Genomic DNA, 13,520 nt, shown 5'->3' on the forward strand with positions numbered 1-13,520 from the left:
CCGATATACCTCATTATGTTTGAGTAGCCTGAACAGACATCCCTGTTTCGATGAGACAGTTACAGTTTTCACATAAATGTCCTTGTGTCCCGAGAAAATCATTTGGGACACACATCTGTCCCGGTTTTCAATCGAGAAACAAAATGTGTGCCTTAATAGTTTTCACATATTAAAATATTTGTGAAAAATAAACTTCCTACAAGTACAACACAATAGAAATATATTTTCACAATATATACCACATTTTTTTAAACTTATCTTATGACTAACAGAAGAGTAATAGATGTGTTGAAAAGAAAAGCAAGTGTTAATTAGCCCTGACAGCCATCCTTAACTTGCCGACCTTCCACTTTATGGTCCTTGAGACATGTAAAAACAAAATCAAAGAAAGTATAAAAAAGTATCACTTAAACTACTTCTCGTAATGGGACTGCAGCCATATGGAAGTTAATTTTGTGAAGAATGTGAGCAATGCAGCATGTGTTAGCAGTGCTTATTGAATATTATTTGGCATGTATACATGCTTGCCCTAAGAGTCAAACGATAGGGCGGTGCATTGTTGGCAGATTTAACTCACTCAGTGTCAAAGTTTCGAGTCTACTGGTTTTTGGAACAACTGACACAAATTCTGACTTTGAAATGAAAGTCAACAGATGATCACCTGTGCGGACATAGTTAGTACCTATTACTGTTAGTAGATAGTGAAAGTGAATATTAAACTAAGAAAGTGTGGTATCCGGTCAAAATGCCCAAACAGAAGAGTTAATTTCTTAAAGAAAGTAACATAAATGATAAAGTTGTTTCATTTTTTAAGAGAAATGCCCTAAGTGCCGGATTTAAAACGGGCTGCTGAAGAAGGTACATTTGCGTATCATGCCATCTATCACATTCATAGCGTTTGATCAATTGACTGTACTTCTTTCATCATTAAGTATTTCGGCAGGCCTATGTATTGTTGTGCTAGAACTAAAAGTAAAGCAGTTGTTGTTAATGTGTTTGTGTCCTAAGTTATTACAGCACTAGCTAATGAATTACAAGGGGACAAAATACATTTCTATAATGACTGATCCCTCAAACCAAAAAGCAATGAAAACTATTCCATTCGTGATTCAATATACATTCCTGGTTTTGGCATGAAAGTAAAAATTTTGAATATTAGCAATGTTCCAAACAAAACAGCTGACACATAAATTCAATTTATTGAGAAAATTTTGACAAAACATGGTTTAATGGATGAAGTAATTGCATTTTCTGCAGAGAATGCAAACACCAATTTTGGGCGAGTCAAACATAATGGAACGTAGAATGTTTACCAGAAACTTCAAGAAAAATTAAACAAATCACTTGTTGGTGCTCACATTTTGCATAATAGTGTTCAATCAGCAGCAGAGGATCTGTAAATTTTGAAAACAATCACCTCAACATCAATTGGCAAATATTTTGAAACATATAGTGTTAAAATACATGCTTTAAAAGAATTCTGTTAGTTTACCAAACACAAAAAAAAGGTGGCTGCTTTTTTCTTCCTGCCTTGCAGAGGGTCCTGGATATTTTTGTCCCTAGACAACCATCCTTAAATTTTGCAAAATTTTGTCTCTAATAGCTTGTCGACATTATGGTTGAAATTATTAGAAGATCAGTTAGAAGTCATTGAGAGACAATATATCTACTCACTGATATTTCTAATTTAATCTTACAAAGAAATGTTGAAAAATCTTGTGGGAGAAGCAATAATTACAGAAAAAGGATTCTTCAAATCATTCGATTTTTTATGACTGTGTTAATTACACAAAGTGGACCTTGGGCCAGTATTCAGACATTCATTGTCTATCTTGGATTCATTGCAACAATCTACTTCACTCGAGTCATGTTCAGGATTGTCTTAGGTTTTTGTCTCACTATGGTATTATTCTGTCTGCTTTCAATGAGAAGTCATTATTTTATGAAATTGAACAGGTTAAGAACACAATGAAACAGCATATAAAAGATTGGGTCCCTAAGAAAGTGCCTCTTGAAGAAAGATGGAATGCAAGATTTACAAAATGTGAAATTTGTAAAGTATCTGTGGAAAATGTAGAGAAAATTGTTAATTTTGCATTATATCTCCCAAGGTCAAACGCTGCAGTCGAAAGGGTTTTCAGTTTGCTTAACATATACTGGCATGATGGAAAAGGTCATGCTAGTTTTGATAAAATGACAGCAGTTGTTATTGTGAAAACTTATTTCAATCTATCTTGCATGGAATTTTGTGGTTATCTTCTTTTTAACAAGGACCTGCAAGAATCAATTCATTCTTCTCATAAATCTAGCAAAGATAAATCTTAAAATGAAATGTGAAATTTGTATCTGATTATTAATCAGCTTATTACATAGTTTTTAGTATTAACGAATTGTAGCTATTTAAAATACACTGCCAGAAAAAACTTGGTACACACTTTTGTAGGTTTCCAATTCACTCAAGATTTATTGTTGCAACAGTTCATATGGAGTACCCGAAACGATGACATTTACAGAATAATAGCACAAGCGTTTATGAGGTACCACATATCAACCCACCCTGAAACACCCATGTTAGTATGTGGCGTAGCCTGCACGGGTGACAATGCAGGCACAGACTCTGGCACCCAGTCATTCGTACAGATGGTGAAAACTGTCCTGGGATATGTTATTCCATGCCTGCTCACACTGTTGCTGCAGTTCTGTAAGAGTTGTTTGTTGAAGCATCATATGCCACAAGTGCTCAGTTGGAGACAAGTTTGAAGGTCTTGCTGAATCACCTTTCTGTTGCAAGAACGGGTCCAACAACATCCTGCATGTACCATGCCCCTGTTAGTATCCCATCCACAAACACCAAAGGTGAACAGAAGTTGTCGCATACAGGGTGCGGCACTTAAATCCGGAAAAATTTCAATTGGAATTTCCTGCAACATTGTAGTTTCGCCAGAGGTCACGATTGGTGTTCTCGAAAGCCATAGGCAGCTATTGAACAATCAGAACCTCAAAATGGCCGAGATGTTACAGACAAGTGCTGAGTATAACTGAAGAGCCATGATTATTGAAAGTCTTCGCACTGGGCGTTCACCCACTGGAATAATTCCATTCTTCAGGTACCCAAGATCAACTGTTTATGGTATTGTGGCGAAGTATAACACTTCAGTGAAGCCTGGGGTTCATATCTTGTGTGTTGTGTCCAGTGGGGGTGATATCAAGCCGCCACGTTTCTTTGAAATGGGAGAAACTGTCACAAAAGAAGTTCATCTGCAAGGTCTGATGAATAATGTGTGGAACTGTGGATGGTAACTGTGGCCTCGGGGAGACAATATGTCTTTTAACAGGACTGGTGCTCATATGAGCCATTTAGTCCAAAAGTGGCTCTCGGATAACGTCGAAACATTCTGGTCAAAGGAGTTCTGGCCCCGAATTGCCCGGATTTGAACGTTCTTGACTACTGTGTTTGGAGCATAGTCGAAAGAGTTACCAATAAGATGAGGCACCCTAATGTCGCATCTCTATGCACCCCTATTAAAGCAGTATTCGCGAACATGGACAGCACTGTTTTAAAGAGTGTTTGCAGTCATTGCAGCCGGAAGGGGTTACATCAAGTAATGTTACTCTTGAAAGATACCACTACTTATATGTAAAAGGATTTTCATTTTCATTTGTATTTTGTTTTAATAAATTTGCTTTAAGAAAAAAAAGTTTAATTTGTCCAGATTTAAGCGCCGCACCTTGTACTGCAACCCACGCTGTAAGACATGGCGTGTGGACAGTGCATCTTGGATGAATGCACTCTACAAGACAGTGCTCACCAGGTCTATGTTGTACGTGCAAATGGTCATCACTTGCATGCAGGCACAGTTAATGAAGACCACAGTGGCCCTTCCATATCCCAAGTAATCCTCTGATGGCAGTGGTCGAGCCGTGCATGTCGACACTGCCGTGTGAGTGGAAGACTAGCTAGAGGTGTGCTTGCCCACAGTCCCACTGCTAATAACTGTTTCGCAACAGTTCTTGTTGACTTGTCTAGGCTCACAAGCCCTCTTATCTGCGCTGTGGTAGCTGTACAATCTGCCATTACTGACCTTACAATACAACAATTCTGGCGGGCACCTGCTCTGCATGGACACCCAGAACATTGTCTATGGATGTGAGAATGCTCGTATGACCACTGATACCAGCATTTTTGCACAACTGACTCACCACGACCAACTTGTGTGGCAATTTTCCAAAATGACCATCCACCACTAGGAAGCTCAGTTAGCTGTAGGAAGCACAGTGCCTCTCTGTGGCATGGTTGCCTGTTTGCTTCACATGTTTGCACCACACTGAGCCTTCTGGCTGTGAGCGTTCCCTTATCACAAAGTAGACACAGATGGCACTCTGGTAGCTATGCCACTACACTATCTGTTGGCAGAAGACGTTGACACCATTATCACTACATCTACTATCCTCCAGGTGGCATATGCCATCATTGGATCAAAATCGACATCGTCTTTCCAGGTGTACTAATTTTTTTCCTGGCAGTGTAGTAAATGACTAAACATTGCAGGAAATATATCCACGCTATTATCATAAAAAGGATATATCAGTCTTTTTTATTTCTGAAGAAAAGAATTTTATATACGTCTATTGTACTTACACTTTCCTTTCCAATCCACAAAATGAAGATACATTCTTGCTACGGGTTTTTCAGTTGGTGCATCATCAGAGGCCTTTTATTGATATCAAAATATCACAATAACTGACCAGAAATGTAAGCTAAAGTGTAGTAACGAAGGTAAGTATGAAGTATAAGTACAAGTGTCCCAATTTTTGCTCTTTGAAATATGGCCAGCCTATGTTTGAGCTCAAAATATGTTCTAAGGTTTTACAACAAATGGATTACTTTTGCTACACTTCTTGTACAAGGACGTTACTCATGCTTTCTTATAACTACTGCCCTTGGTTTTTTGTGAGGGGACCTACATTATATTATAGTTAAACGGAGGTCTAATCAGCCACAAATTCAGTATAGGATCTGATGGTGATCAGGCCCTGGGGCTTTGTTCAATTTCACTGAATTAGTTGCTTCTCAACAAGGCTGACACTAATATCGGTATCAAACAATGAAACTCCAGGTTGGAATATCAAAAATATTAGGAAAAAGACAGATTGCTACTCTCTGTAAAGATGACCTGTTCAGTTGTAGATGGGCAAGACGAAAAGACTGTTACACATTATAGCTTTCGGCCAGCCAAGGACGCGCGCGCACACACACACACACACACACACACACACACACACACACACACACAAGCGAGCACACCTCATGCACACATGACCACTACCACCAGTAGCTCTGACCGGAATGCCAATGCATTTTTCAGTTGCTGCATCATCAGAGGCCTATATTAGGAAAAGGATAGATGGCTACTTACCCTAAAGAAAACCCGTTCAGTTGTAGATGGGCACAACAAAAAGTCTGTTACACATTACAGCTTTCGGTCAAGGTTTTCTTCAGCAAAGAAGCCAATGACTTCCGGTCGGAGCTGCCATTGACAGCGCCATGCGTGCATGAGGTATTCTTGCTTAAGTGAATGTGTGTGTGTGTGTGTGTGTGTGTGTGTGTGTGTGTGTGTGTGTGTTTTGCTGAAAAAGGCTTTGCCCAAATGCTATAATATGTAACAATCTTTTCGTTGTGCCTGTTTGCATCTCAACACATCATCTTTATGGTGAGAAGCAATCTATTCCTTTCCTAATTTGTTAATATCTATAACACTAACTGTGGTGTCACCGCCAGACACCACACTTGCTAGATGGTAGCCTTTAAATCGGCCATGGTCCGTTAGTATACGTCGGACCCGCATGTCGCCACTATCAGTGATTGCAGACCGAGCGCCGCCACACGGCAGATCTAGAGAGACTTCCTAGCGCTCGCTCCAGTTGTACAACCGACTTTGCTAGCGATGGTTCACTGACAAAATACGCTTTCATTTGCCGAGACGATAGTTTAGCATAGCCTTCAGCTACGTCATTTGCTACGACCTAGCAAGGCGTCATATTCAGTTACTATTGATATTGTGAATCATGTACCGTCAAGAGCGGCGTTCATCATTAATGGATTAAAGTTAAGTATTCCACCAGCTACATCCGTTTTTCTAAATTCTAATTTCCTTGTCCTGTTCCAGAGCTCACGCCAGCCTGCGTGAGCTAAAACGCATGCCTTTTGGCCTCCTCTAGTAACATGGTGCTGGCTCTCCTGCCAACCACAACACTAACCTTTATAGTTGTTGAGAATTAAATTGGGGCAATAGCCCTGGATTTTCATTTGTAAAGGAAAATTTCAAAAACCAAGTTCAGTGTTTCTGCTTTTGCTTTGCTACCCTCAATTTCAGTTCCTGCCTTGTCCATGACTGTTTGCACATTAACATTGGCACCACTAACAGCCTATATATACAAGGTGTCCCATTTATCTTGACCAACCTAAATAACTGTTTGTCCAGATACAAATTACAAAATGTTTCAAGCAAATGTTCTTTAGCCTCAGGGGGACATCAATCAGCATGATTGCCTTCATTGTAGCTTTATTTTTTACAAAGATATGAACAGCAGTATGACTTTTTTAAATGGTACCCTGTGTTTTTTATTCAGTAATTAATTTCCTATCCTAAAGACCTATTCAAAAATTCAGTGTAACATTCACTGAAACACAACATTATTAATTACATAACACAACATTGACTTTGAGCCCGGGATCACAAACTAGTCCACTTGCTCGAGTTGTCGAAAAACAAATGAAAACCAAGTAAAAACACACACAAAATTGACTTCGGCTCTCCTGTACCATTGCCCAGGAGTGGAACATTGAAACGTGCTCAAAGTGGTGGCACTGGACATTGATTCACTGGTGCACTCGTTGAATGAAAGAATTATTTACTGCTTCCAGTGTTGCCTGCTGAAGAAAATTACATGCAAGCATGATACGTTCCTGCATGTCCTCTGGAGTTGTTGGAGTATCGCGACAGACAATGTCTTTAATGCATCCCCAAAGAAAAAAGTTCAGAGGATTTAAATCAGGAGACCTAGCAGGCCAAGTAACTGTTCCTCCTCGATCAATCCATCTGGCAAGATACCTTCGGTTCAGAACACGACGTGCACGCAAGGCATTATGTGCTGGACATCCATCGTGTTGATGCCACATAAGCATTCTGGTTCTTAGTGGCACTTCATCCAGAGAGGAGGAAGAATTTGTCTGAGGAAGTTGGCATATGCTGTGCCATTTAGACTTCCATTGACAAAATATGGGCCAATAATTGAAGTACCAAGCATCCCACACCAGACGTTAACTCCCCGTTGACGCTGATGTTCCACCTGTCCAAGCCATCGTAGGTTGTCACTGGACCAATAATGCATGTTCCTTGTATTTACCTGTCCTTTGTTTGAGAAGGAACATTCATCGGTAAATAGAACATTGGAGAAGAATCTATGAGAGGATTTGCTGCTGTGCCCACTGACAGAACTGTACACGATTCTGGAAATCATTCCCATGCAATTCTTGATGTAGGTGTACATGGTAAGGATGAAACTGGTGACATGTAAGAATACGATATACACTGGTTTTAGGAATAGCAATCTTATTTTCAAGCTGTCGTGTGCTCACATGTGGATTCATAGCAACGGAAGCGAGAAGAGTAACTTCGACAGTTTCGTCTGTGCGAGTGCTACGATGATTGCGTTGTCATGGGCTGAAATATCCCGTTTCTTGAAGCGCCACAACAAGACGAGAAAACTTCCATCATGAAGGTGGGTTCTTGTCAGGATATCGCTCTCTGTACAGTTCAGCTGCCTGCGTAGCATTTCGCTTACCTTCAACAGCAACAACAACAACAACAACAACAATAAAAGAAACATTATGTCGATGCAGTTTGTAGGAAGGACTGCCTTTACTGTATGCCTACTCTACACAACAGTATTTAAAAGGACTAAACTACTGTCCTAAATGTACCCGTACATAAGAAAACAGTATTGCAATTACTGTTCAGCTAACTTACATTCCCCTTTGTTGGTGTACATTCTACTCACGCAACTCTTCAACTGATGATGGTTGATGGAATGACAGGTGTGCATTCTACTTATGTTTACATTTTTCCTCTGTCAACATCAGCTCGTGGATGTGTTCCGTTACCCTGAGTACCTGCACGAAGTGCTGGGAGCGTCAACATCAACGTTGTGTTATGTAATTAATAACGTTGTGTTTCAGTGAATGGTACACCGTGATACATTTTTTAATAGTCTTTAAGAGAGGAAATGAGTTACTGAATAAAAAATATAGGGTACCATTTAAAAAAGTCATACTGCTGTTCATATCTTTGTAAAAAAAACAAAGCTACAATGAAGGCAATCGTGCTGACTGATGTCCCCCTGATGGCTAAAGAACATTTGCTTGAAACGTTTTGTAATTTGCATCTGAGCAAACAGTTATTTCGGTTGGTCAAGATAAATGGGACACCCTGTGTGTGTGTGTGTGTGTGTGTGTGTGTGTGTGTGTAATCAGAATTTCTTTGGGTTTTGTGAGAGATCCTGGGATTATATTCTTCTACAGTAGTTGGTGAAGGCTTCAGGGATTGTCCTCTTGACAGTCAAACCCGAAGACTGGAAAGTTGCACAGGTGACATCAATGTTCAAGAAAGGTAGTAGGAGGGATCCACTAAATTACAGGCCCATATCATTAACATCAATATGCAGCAGGATTTTGGAACATATATTGTGTTCAAACATTACGAATTACCTCAAGGGGAACTGTCTATTGACACACAGTCAACACGGATTTTGAACACATCGTTCTTGTGAAACACAACTAGCTCTTTACACACACAAAGTGTTGAGTCCTACTGACAAGGGATTTCAAACTGATTCCGCATTTCTAGATTTTCAAAAGGCTTTTGACACTGTACCACACAAGCAGCTTGTAGTGAAATTGGGTGCTTATGGAATATTGTCTCAGTTATGCGATTGGATTTGTAATTTCCTGTCAGAGAGGTCATAGTACATAGTAATTGATGGACTTCTGGCTTTCCCCAAGTTAATGTTATAGGCTCTCTGCTATTCCTTATCTATATAAACAATTTAAGAGACAATCTGAGCAGCCGTCTTAGGTTGTTTGCAGATGATGCTGTCATTTATCATCTAGTAAACTCATCAGAAGGTCAAAACAAATTACGAAACAATTTATGAAAGATATCTGAATGGTACAAAAATTGTTAATTGGTCCCAAATAATGAAAAGTGTGAGGTCATCCACATGAGTGCTAAAAAGAATCTGTTAAACTTCTGTTGCATGATAAATCAGTCTAATCTAAAGACCGCAAATTCAACTAAATACCTAGGACTTACAATTACGAACAATTTAAATTGGAAATAAATTGGAAAGAACACTTAGCAAATGTTGCGAGGAAGGCAAACCAAATACTGTGTTTTATTGGCAGAGCACTTAGAAAATGTAACAGATCTCCAAAAGAGACTACCTGTATTACGTTTGTCTGCCCCCTTTTGGAGCACTGTTGTATGGTCTGGGGTCCTCGCCAGATTAACAGAGTACATCAAGAAAGTTCAAAGAAGAGCAGTATATTTTGTATTATTACAAAATAGGGGACAGAGTGCCACAAACATAATGCAGCAGGATTTGGGATAGATACCATTAAAACAAAGGCATTTTCCATTGCGGGGAAATCTTCTCACGAAATTTAATCACCAACTTTCTTCTCCAATTGCAAAAATATGTTGTTGATGCTGACCTACATAGGGAGAAATGATCATCATAATAAAATAAGGGAAATCAGAGCTCACACGGAAAGATATAGGTGTTCGTTTTTACCGCGCACTATTCGAGAGTGGAATAATAATAGAGAATTGTTGTGAAAGTGGTTTGATCAACCCTCTGCCAGGCACTTTAGTGTGATTTGCAGAGTACCCATATAGATGTAGATGTAGAAATGCATTTCATTCAGCAGTTCCATATCTCCAGCCCTAAGCTTTGTTTTATGCCTATTATGCAGTAGTCTCTGTTTCTCTAGATCAGGGCTTAACAACTGGCCGGTTTTGAGCGCGAGTACTCGCGTCTGCTCAGACACGTGCTCGCGAGCAGGTGCAAGGTCGCGGAGTGGGGAGGGAGGGGAAATGCGCGCGCATGGTTGAATCTGATCTCGCGTTCTTAGCAGATTTAACTAGCCATCTGAATGCTTTGAACATTTTACTACAAGGTAAAGATCTGGTAATTACTCATTTCATAGATCAAATACAAGCTTTTAAAATGAAATTGACACTTTGGGTGAGTCAGCTGGAAACAGGAAACCTAGCTCATTTTCCTAAATTATCATCCATGCAAGATGTTCACAAAGACTGTGAACGTTATTCACATAGTTTAGTTGATCAGCGCTTTCAAGATCTGACAGCACTAGACAGTGATTTTGATCTGTTCTCTCCATATTCAGTGAATATTTAAGAGATTCATCCTGAGCTGCAGCAAGAAATTATTGACCTGCAGTGTGACAGAGAATACAGAGACAAATTTCAGAACAAGAAAAACATTTTGGAATTCTACAGACACTTCACTCAGGATAGATTTCCTCGTTTGCACAAACTGGCGGCTACAATAATATCAATGTTCGGTTCCACGTATGTTTGTGAACAACTGTTCTCTCCAATGAAATGTAACAAGACGCGCCTGAGAAACGCATTGTCTGATCGAAATTTAAACTGCATGCTGCGCCTAAAATGCACAAGAACAATTACTCCGAACATAGACGCAATTGTAAAGGGCAAAAAGTACAAGATAACCGAGAATCCCACACTTCAGTGACACCTTTTATTGTGTAACAGTTCACAAATTAATGCGAATGTAGAGGCATACACTAAGCTAATAAAATTATGTGGCATGTGTACATTCTCCTTTATTTGTTTCATTTGTCGCAGTAATAATTCGTGAGTGGTATCCCTGCAGGTGGCCGCGGATTTACATTGACTGGCGGCAGCTGTTGTGTGCCCCATGTGACTCTCCCCACTGTCCGTTCTGGTCCGGTAGTGGGGGTAGCGTGCTCACGTTGCTCCGTGCTCGCGCCTTGCTGCTCACAGCTTGCTCCGCGAGCACGTATGTTGTGAAGCCCTGCTCTAGATGTTTCTTTAGAGTGACTGTATACCATGAAGGGTTCCTCCCATTATGAACTGTTCCACTAGGTACAAATCTATCAGTGAATGGTCAAGCATTATTCTAAACCTGAGCCAGAGTTCTACATGCTCCTCTCCTAAACTAAAAGTTTCTAGTTCCTTATTAGATACAATACTACTTCCTCCTTTTCTAGCTTGCTGAAAATATAAATTTGTTCTAGTCGCCCTTTGTATGTTGGCAATCATTGTTCCTACAACTGCCTCATGGTCACTGATACTGGTTTCTATGTGGACATGCTTCAAGAGGTCAAGACTGTTCATAGCTATTACATACAATATACTTCCATCATGAGTGAGCTTCCAAACAATCTGTTACAGGTAGTTATCACAGAATGCATTATGCAATGTTTCACAGGACGTCTTGTCATGTCCATCATTTACAAAATTGTAATTATCTCAATTGATTGTAGGATTATTAAAGTCTCCTCCTATGATGGCAGCATGATTGGGGAACTTACTAGTGAACTTAAAGGTAAACCTACATTGAAAACAATTACAGATAAAGAGAAACCTATTAACAATGTTAACTGGAATACACTATTCAAATATCTTAAGTTAGTAAGGACAAAATACAAGGAGCAAAAGTTTGTTCGAATGGGTCATTACTCATTCCTGGATAGTTCAGCTAGTGGAGCATTGTCCTGAGAAAGGAAGAGGTTCCGTATTCCAATCTCAGTCAGTGGGAAACACAAAGTACCTTGAACGCCACACATAGTACACTAGCATATCGAAGATATGTATAGTAGCAACTGGTAGCAAATGAATATTTATATATATAATCAAAGATGGGAGCACTGCCATGGTTCCCCCATCTGAGATGTCAGTGTCTGTTTGCACACCTACTCTGATATTCATAGTAATAGATATATTATCAATAGCTTAATACACTGTAAGGCGCGTACGCCTTCTCCTCCCAAAATAACGCGGCATACCTAGTCTGTGGAACTGATAGGATGTTTCAAATCGGTGTACACTCTGCTGCAGAGTGAAAATTCATTCTAGAGGCTGTCTACAAACTGTAGGGAAACCAGGCTGCAGTTGTAAGTGTTCAAGGATGTGAAAGGAAATCAGTATTTGAAAAGAGGATGAGACAGGGTTGTAGCCCTTAGCAGAACCAGAGAGTAATTTAGAAAGGGAATTAAGATTCAGATAGAAAAAATAAAAACTAAGGTTTATTGGTGACATAATTCTGTCAGAAACAGCAAATGACTTGGAAAATCAGTTGAACAGAATGGATAGCAAGTTGAAAAGTGGTTATAACATGGATATTAACAAATGGACTGCAGTCAAATTAAATCTTATGACGCTGAGGGAATCATATTAGGGAGTAAGATGATAAAAGTAGTGGACAAGTTTTGCTATATGTGCAGGAAAATAAATGGAAATGGCCAAAGGGCAGAGGATACAAAATGCAAACTGATAATAGCAAGGAAAGGGTTTCTAAAAAATGAGTTATCGTTTAATACTGAATTTTAAATTCAATTGTTAGTATATCTTATTTGAAGTTATTTGTCTGGAGTGTAGTCTTGTACTAAAGTTAAACATTGATGATAAACAGTTCAGACAAGAAGAGAATAAAAGCTTCTGAAATGAATGGTGAAGATTGGCTGGAGATACTGAATGACTAAAGAGGAGGTCCAGAATCAAAGTGGGAGAGAAGAAATTTGTAGCAAAACTAGAATACAAGAAGAGACTTGTTGATAAGACATGTCCTGAGGAATCACAGGATATTTGTTAATGGAGGGATTTACTGCACATGTGTGTGTGTGTGTGTGTGTGTGTGTGAGAGAGAGAGAGAGAGAGAGAGAGAGAGAGAGAGAGAGAGAGAGAGAGGGAGGGGGGGGGGGGGGGGGGGGGGGAGACAGGATCCAGGTAACCAGCAACCAGTACATGTTCTGTCCAGCAACACATTCACATGTTAAATAGAAATGAGCACAAAATGAATGCGTAAAACAGTCAGTAATAATGCAGCTACTGTCATATGCATAAAAACAAGATATTTTTGTTATCAAACGAAAAATCTTTTAAAAATAATTTATCAATTTGTACTTTCACTCAATACTAATATAAACTGAGCAAGAATTTTAGAGGACATTATGATAAACTTTAGTTTGTTGTTATTTGAGTCTGCCAGAGATGGACTTAAAGACACTGTGAGAGAGGACAGTTTGACTAAAAGAACTATCTGGTAACTGGCAGCATGGAGGGGAATCACAACTTGACAGCACACAGCTTGTTAATACTGCCTCATTTTGGCCATCACCTCCACCACGGCCACCACCTATGCATAAACAGGGCTTCGCCACCTCCCTCCACAGG

At 39.6% G+C, this 13,520-nt stretch overlaps 1 protein-coding gene across 3 annotated transcripts in view; it reads right to left on the minus strand.

Annotated features, from left to right (window-relative positions):
* Positions 1-13,520, minus strand: part of LOC126471177 (protein sickie-like) — a 749,505-nt gene that overhangs the window by 141,732 nt on the left and 594,253 nt on the right. The window lies entirely within an intron of this gene.

This window comes from Schistocerca serialis, chromosome 3 (assembly GCF_023864345.2).
Source record: "Schistocerca serialis cubense isolate TAMUIC-IGC-003099 chromosome 3, iqSchSeri2.2, whole genome shotgun sequence".
Taxonomy (NCBI): domain Eukaryota; kingdom Metazoa; phylum Arthropoda; class Insecta; order Orthoptera; family Acrididae; genus Schistocerca; species Schistocerca serialis.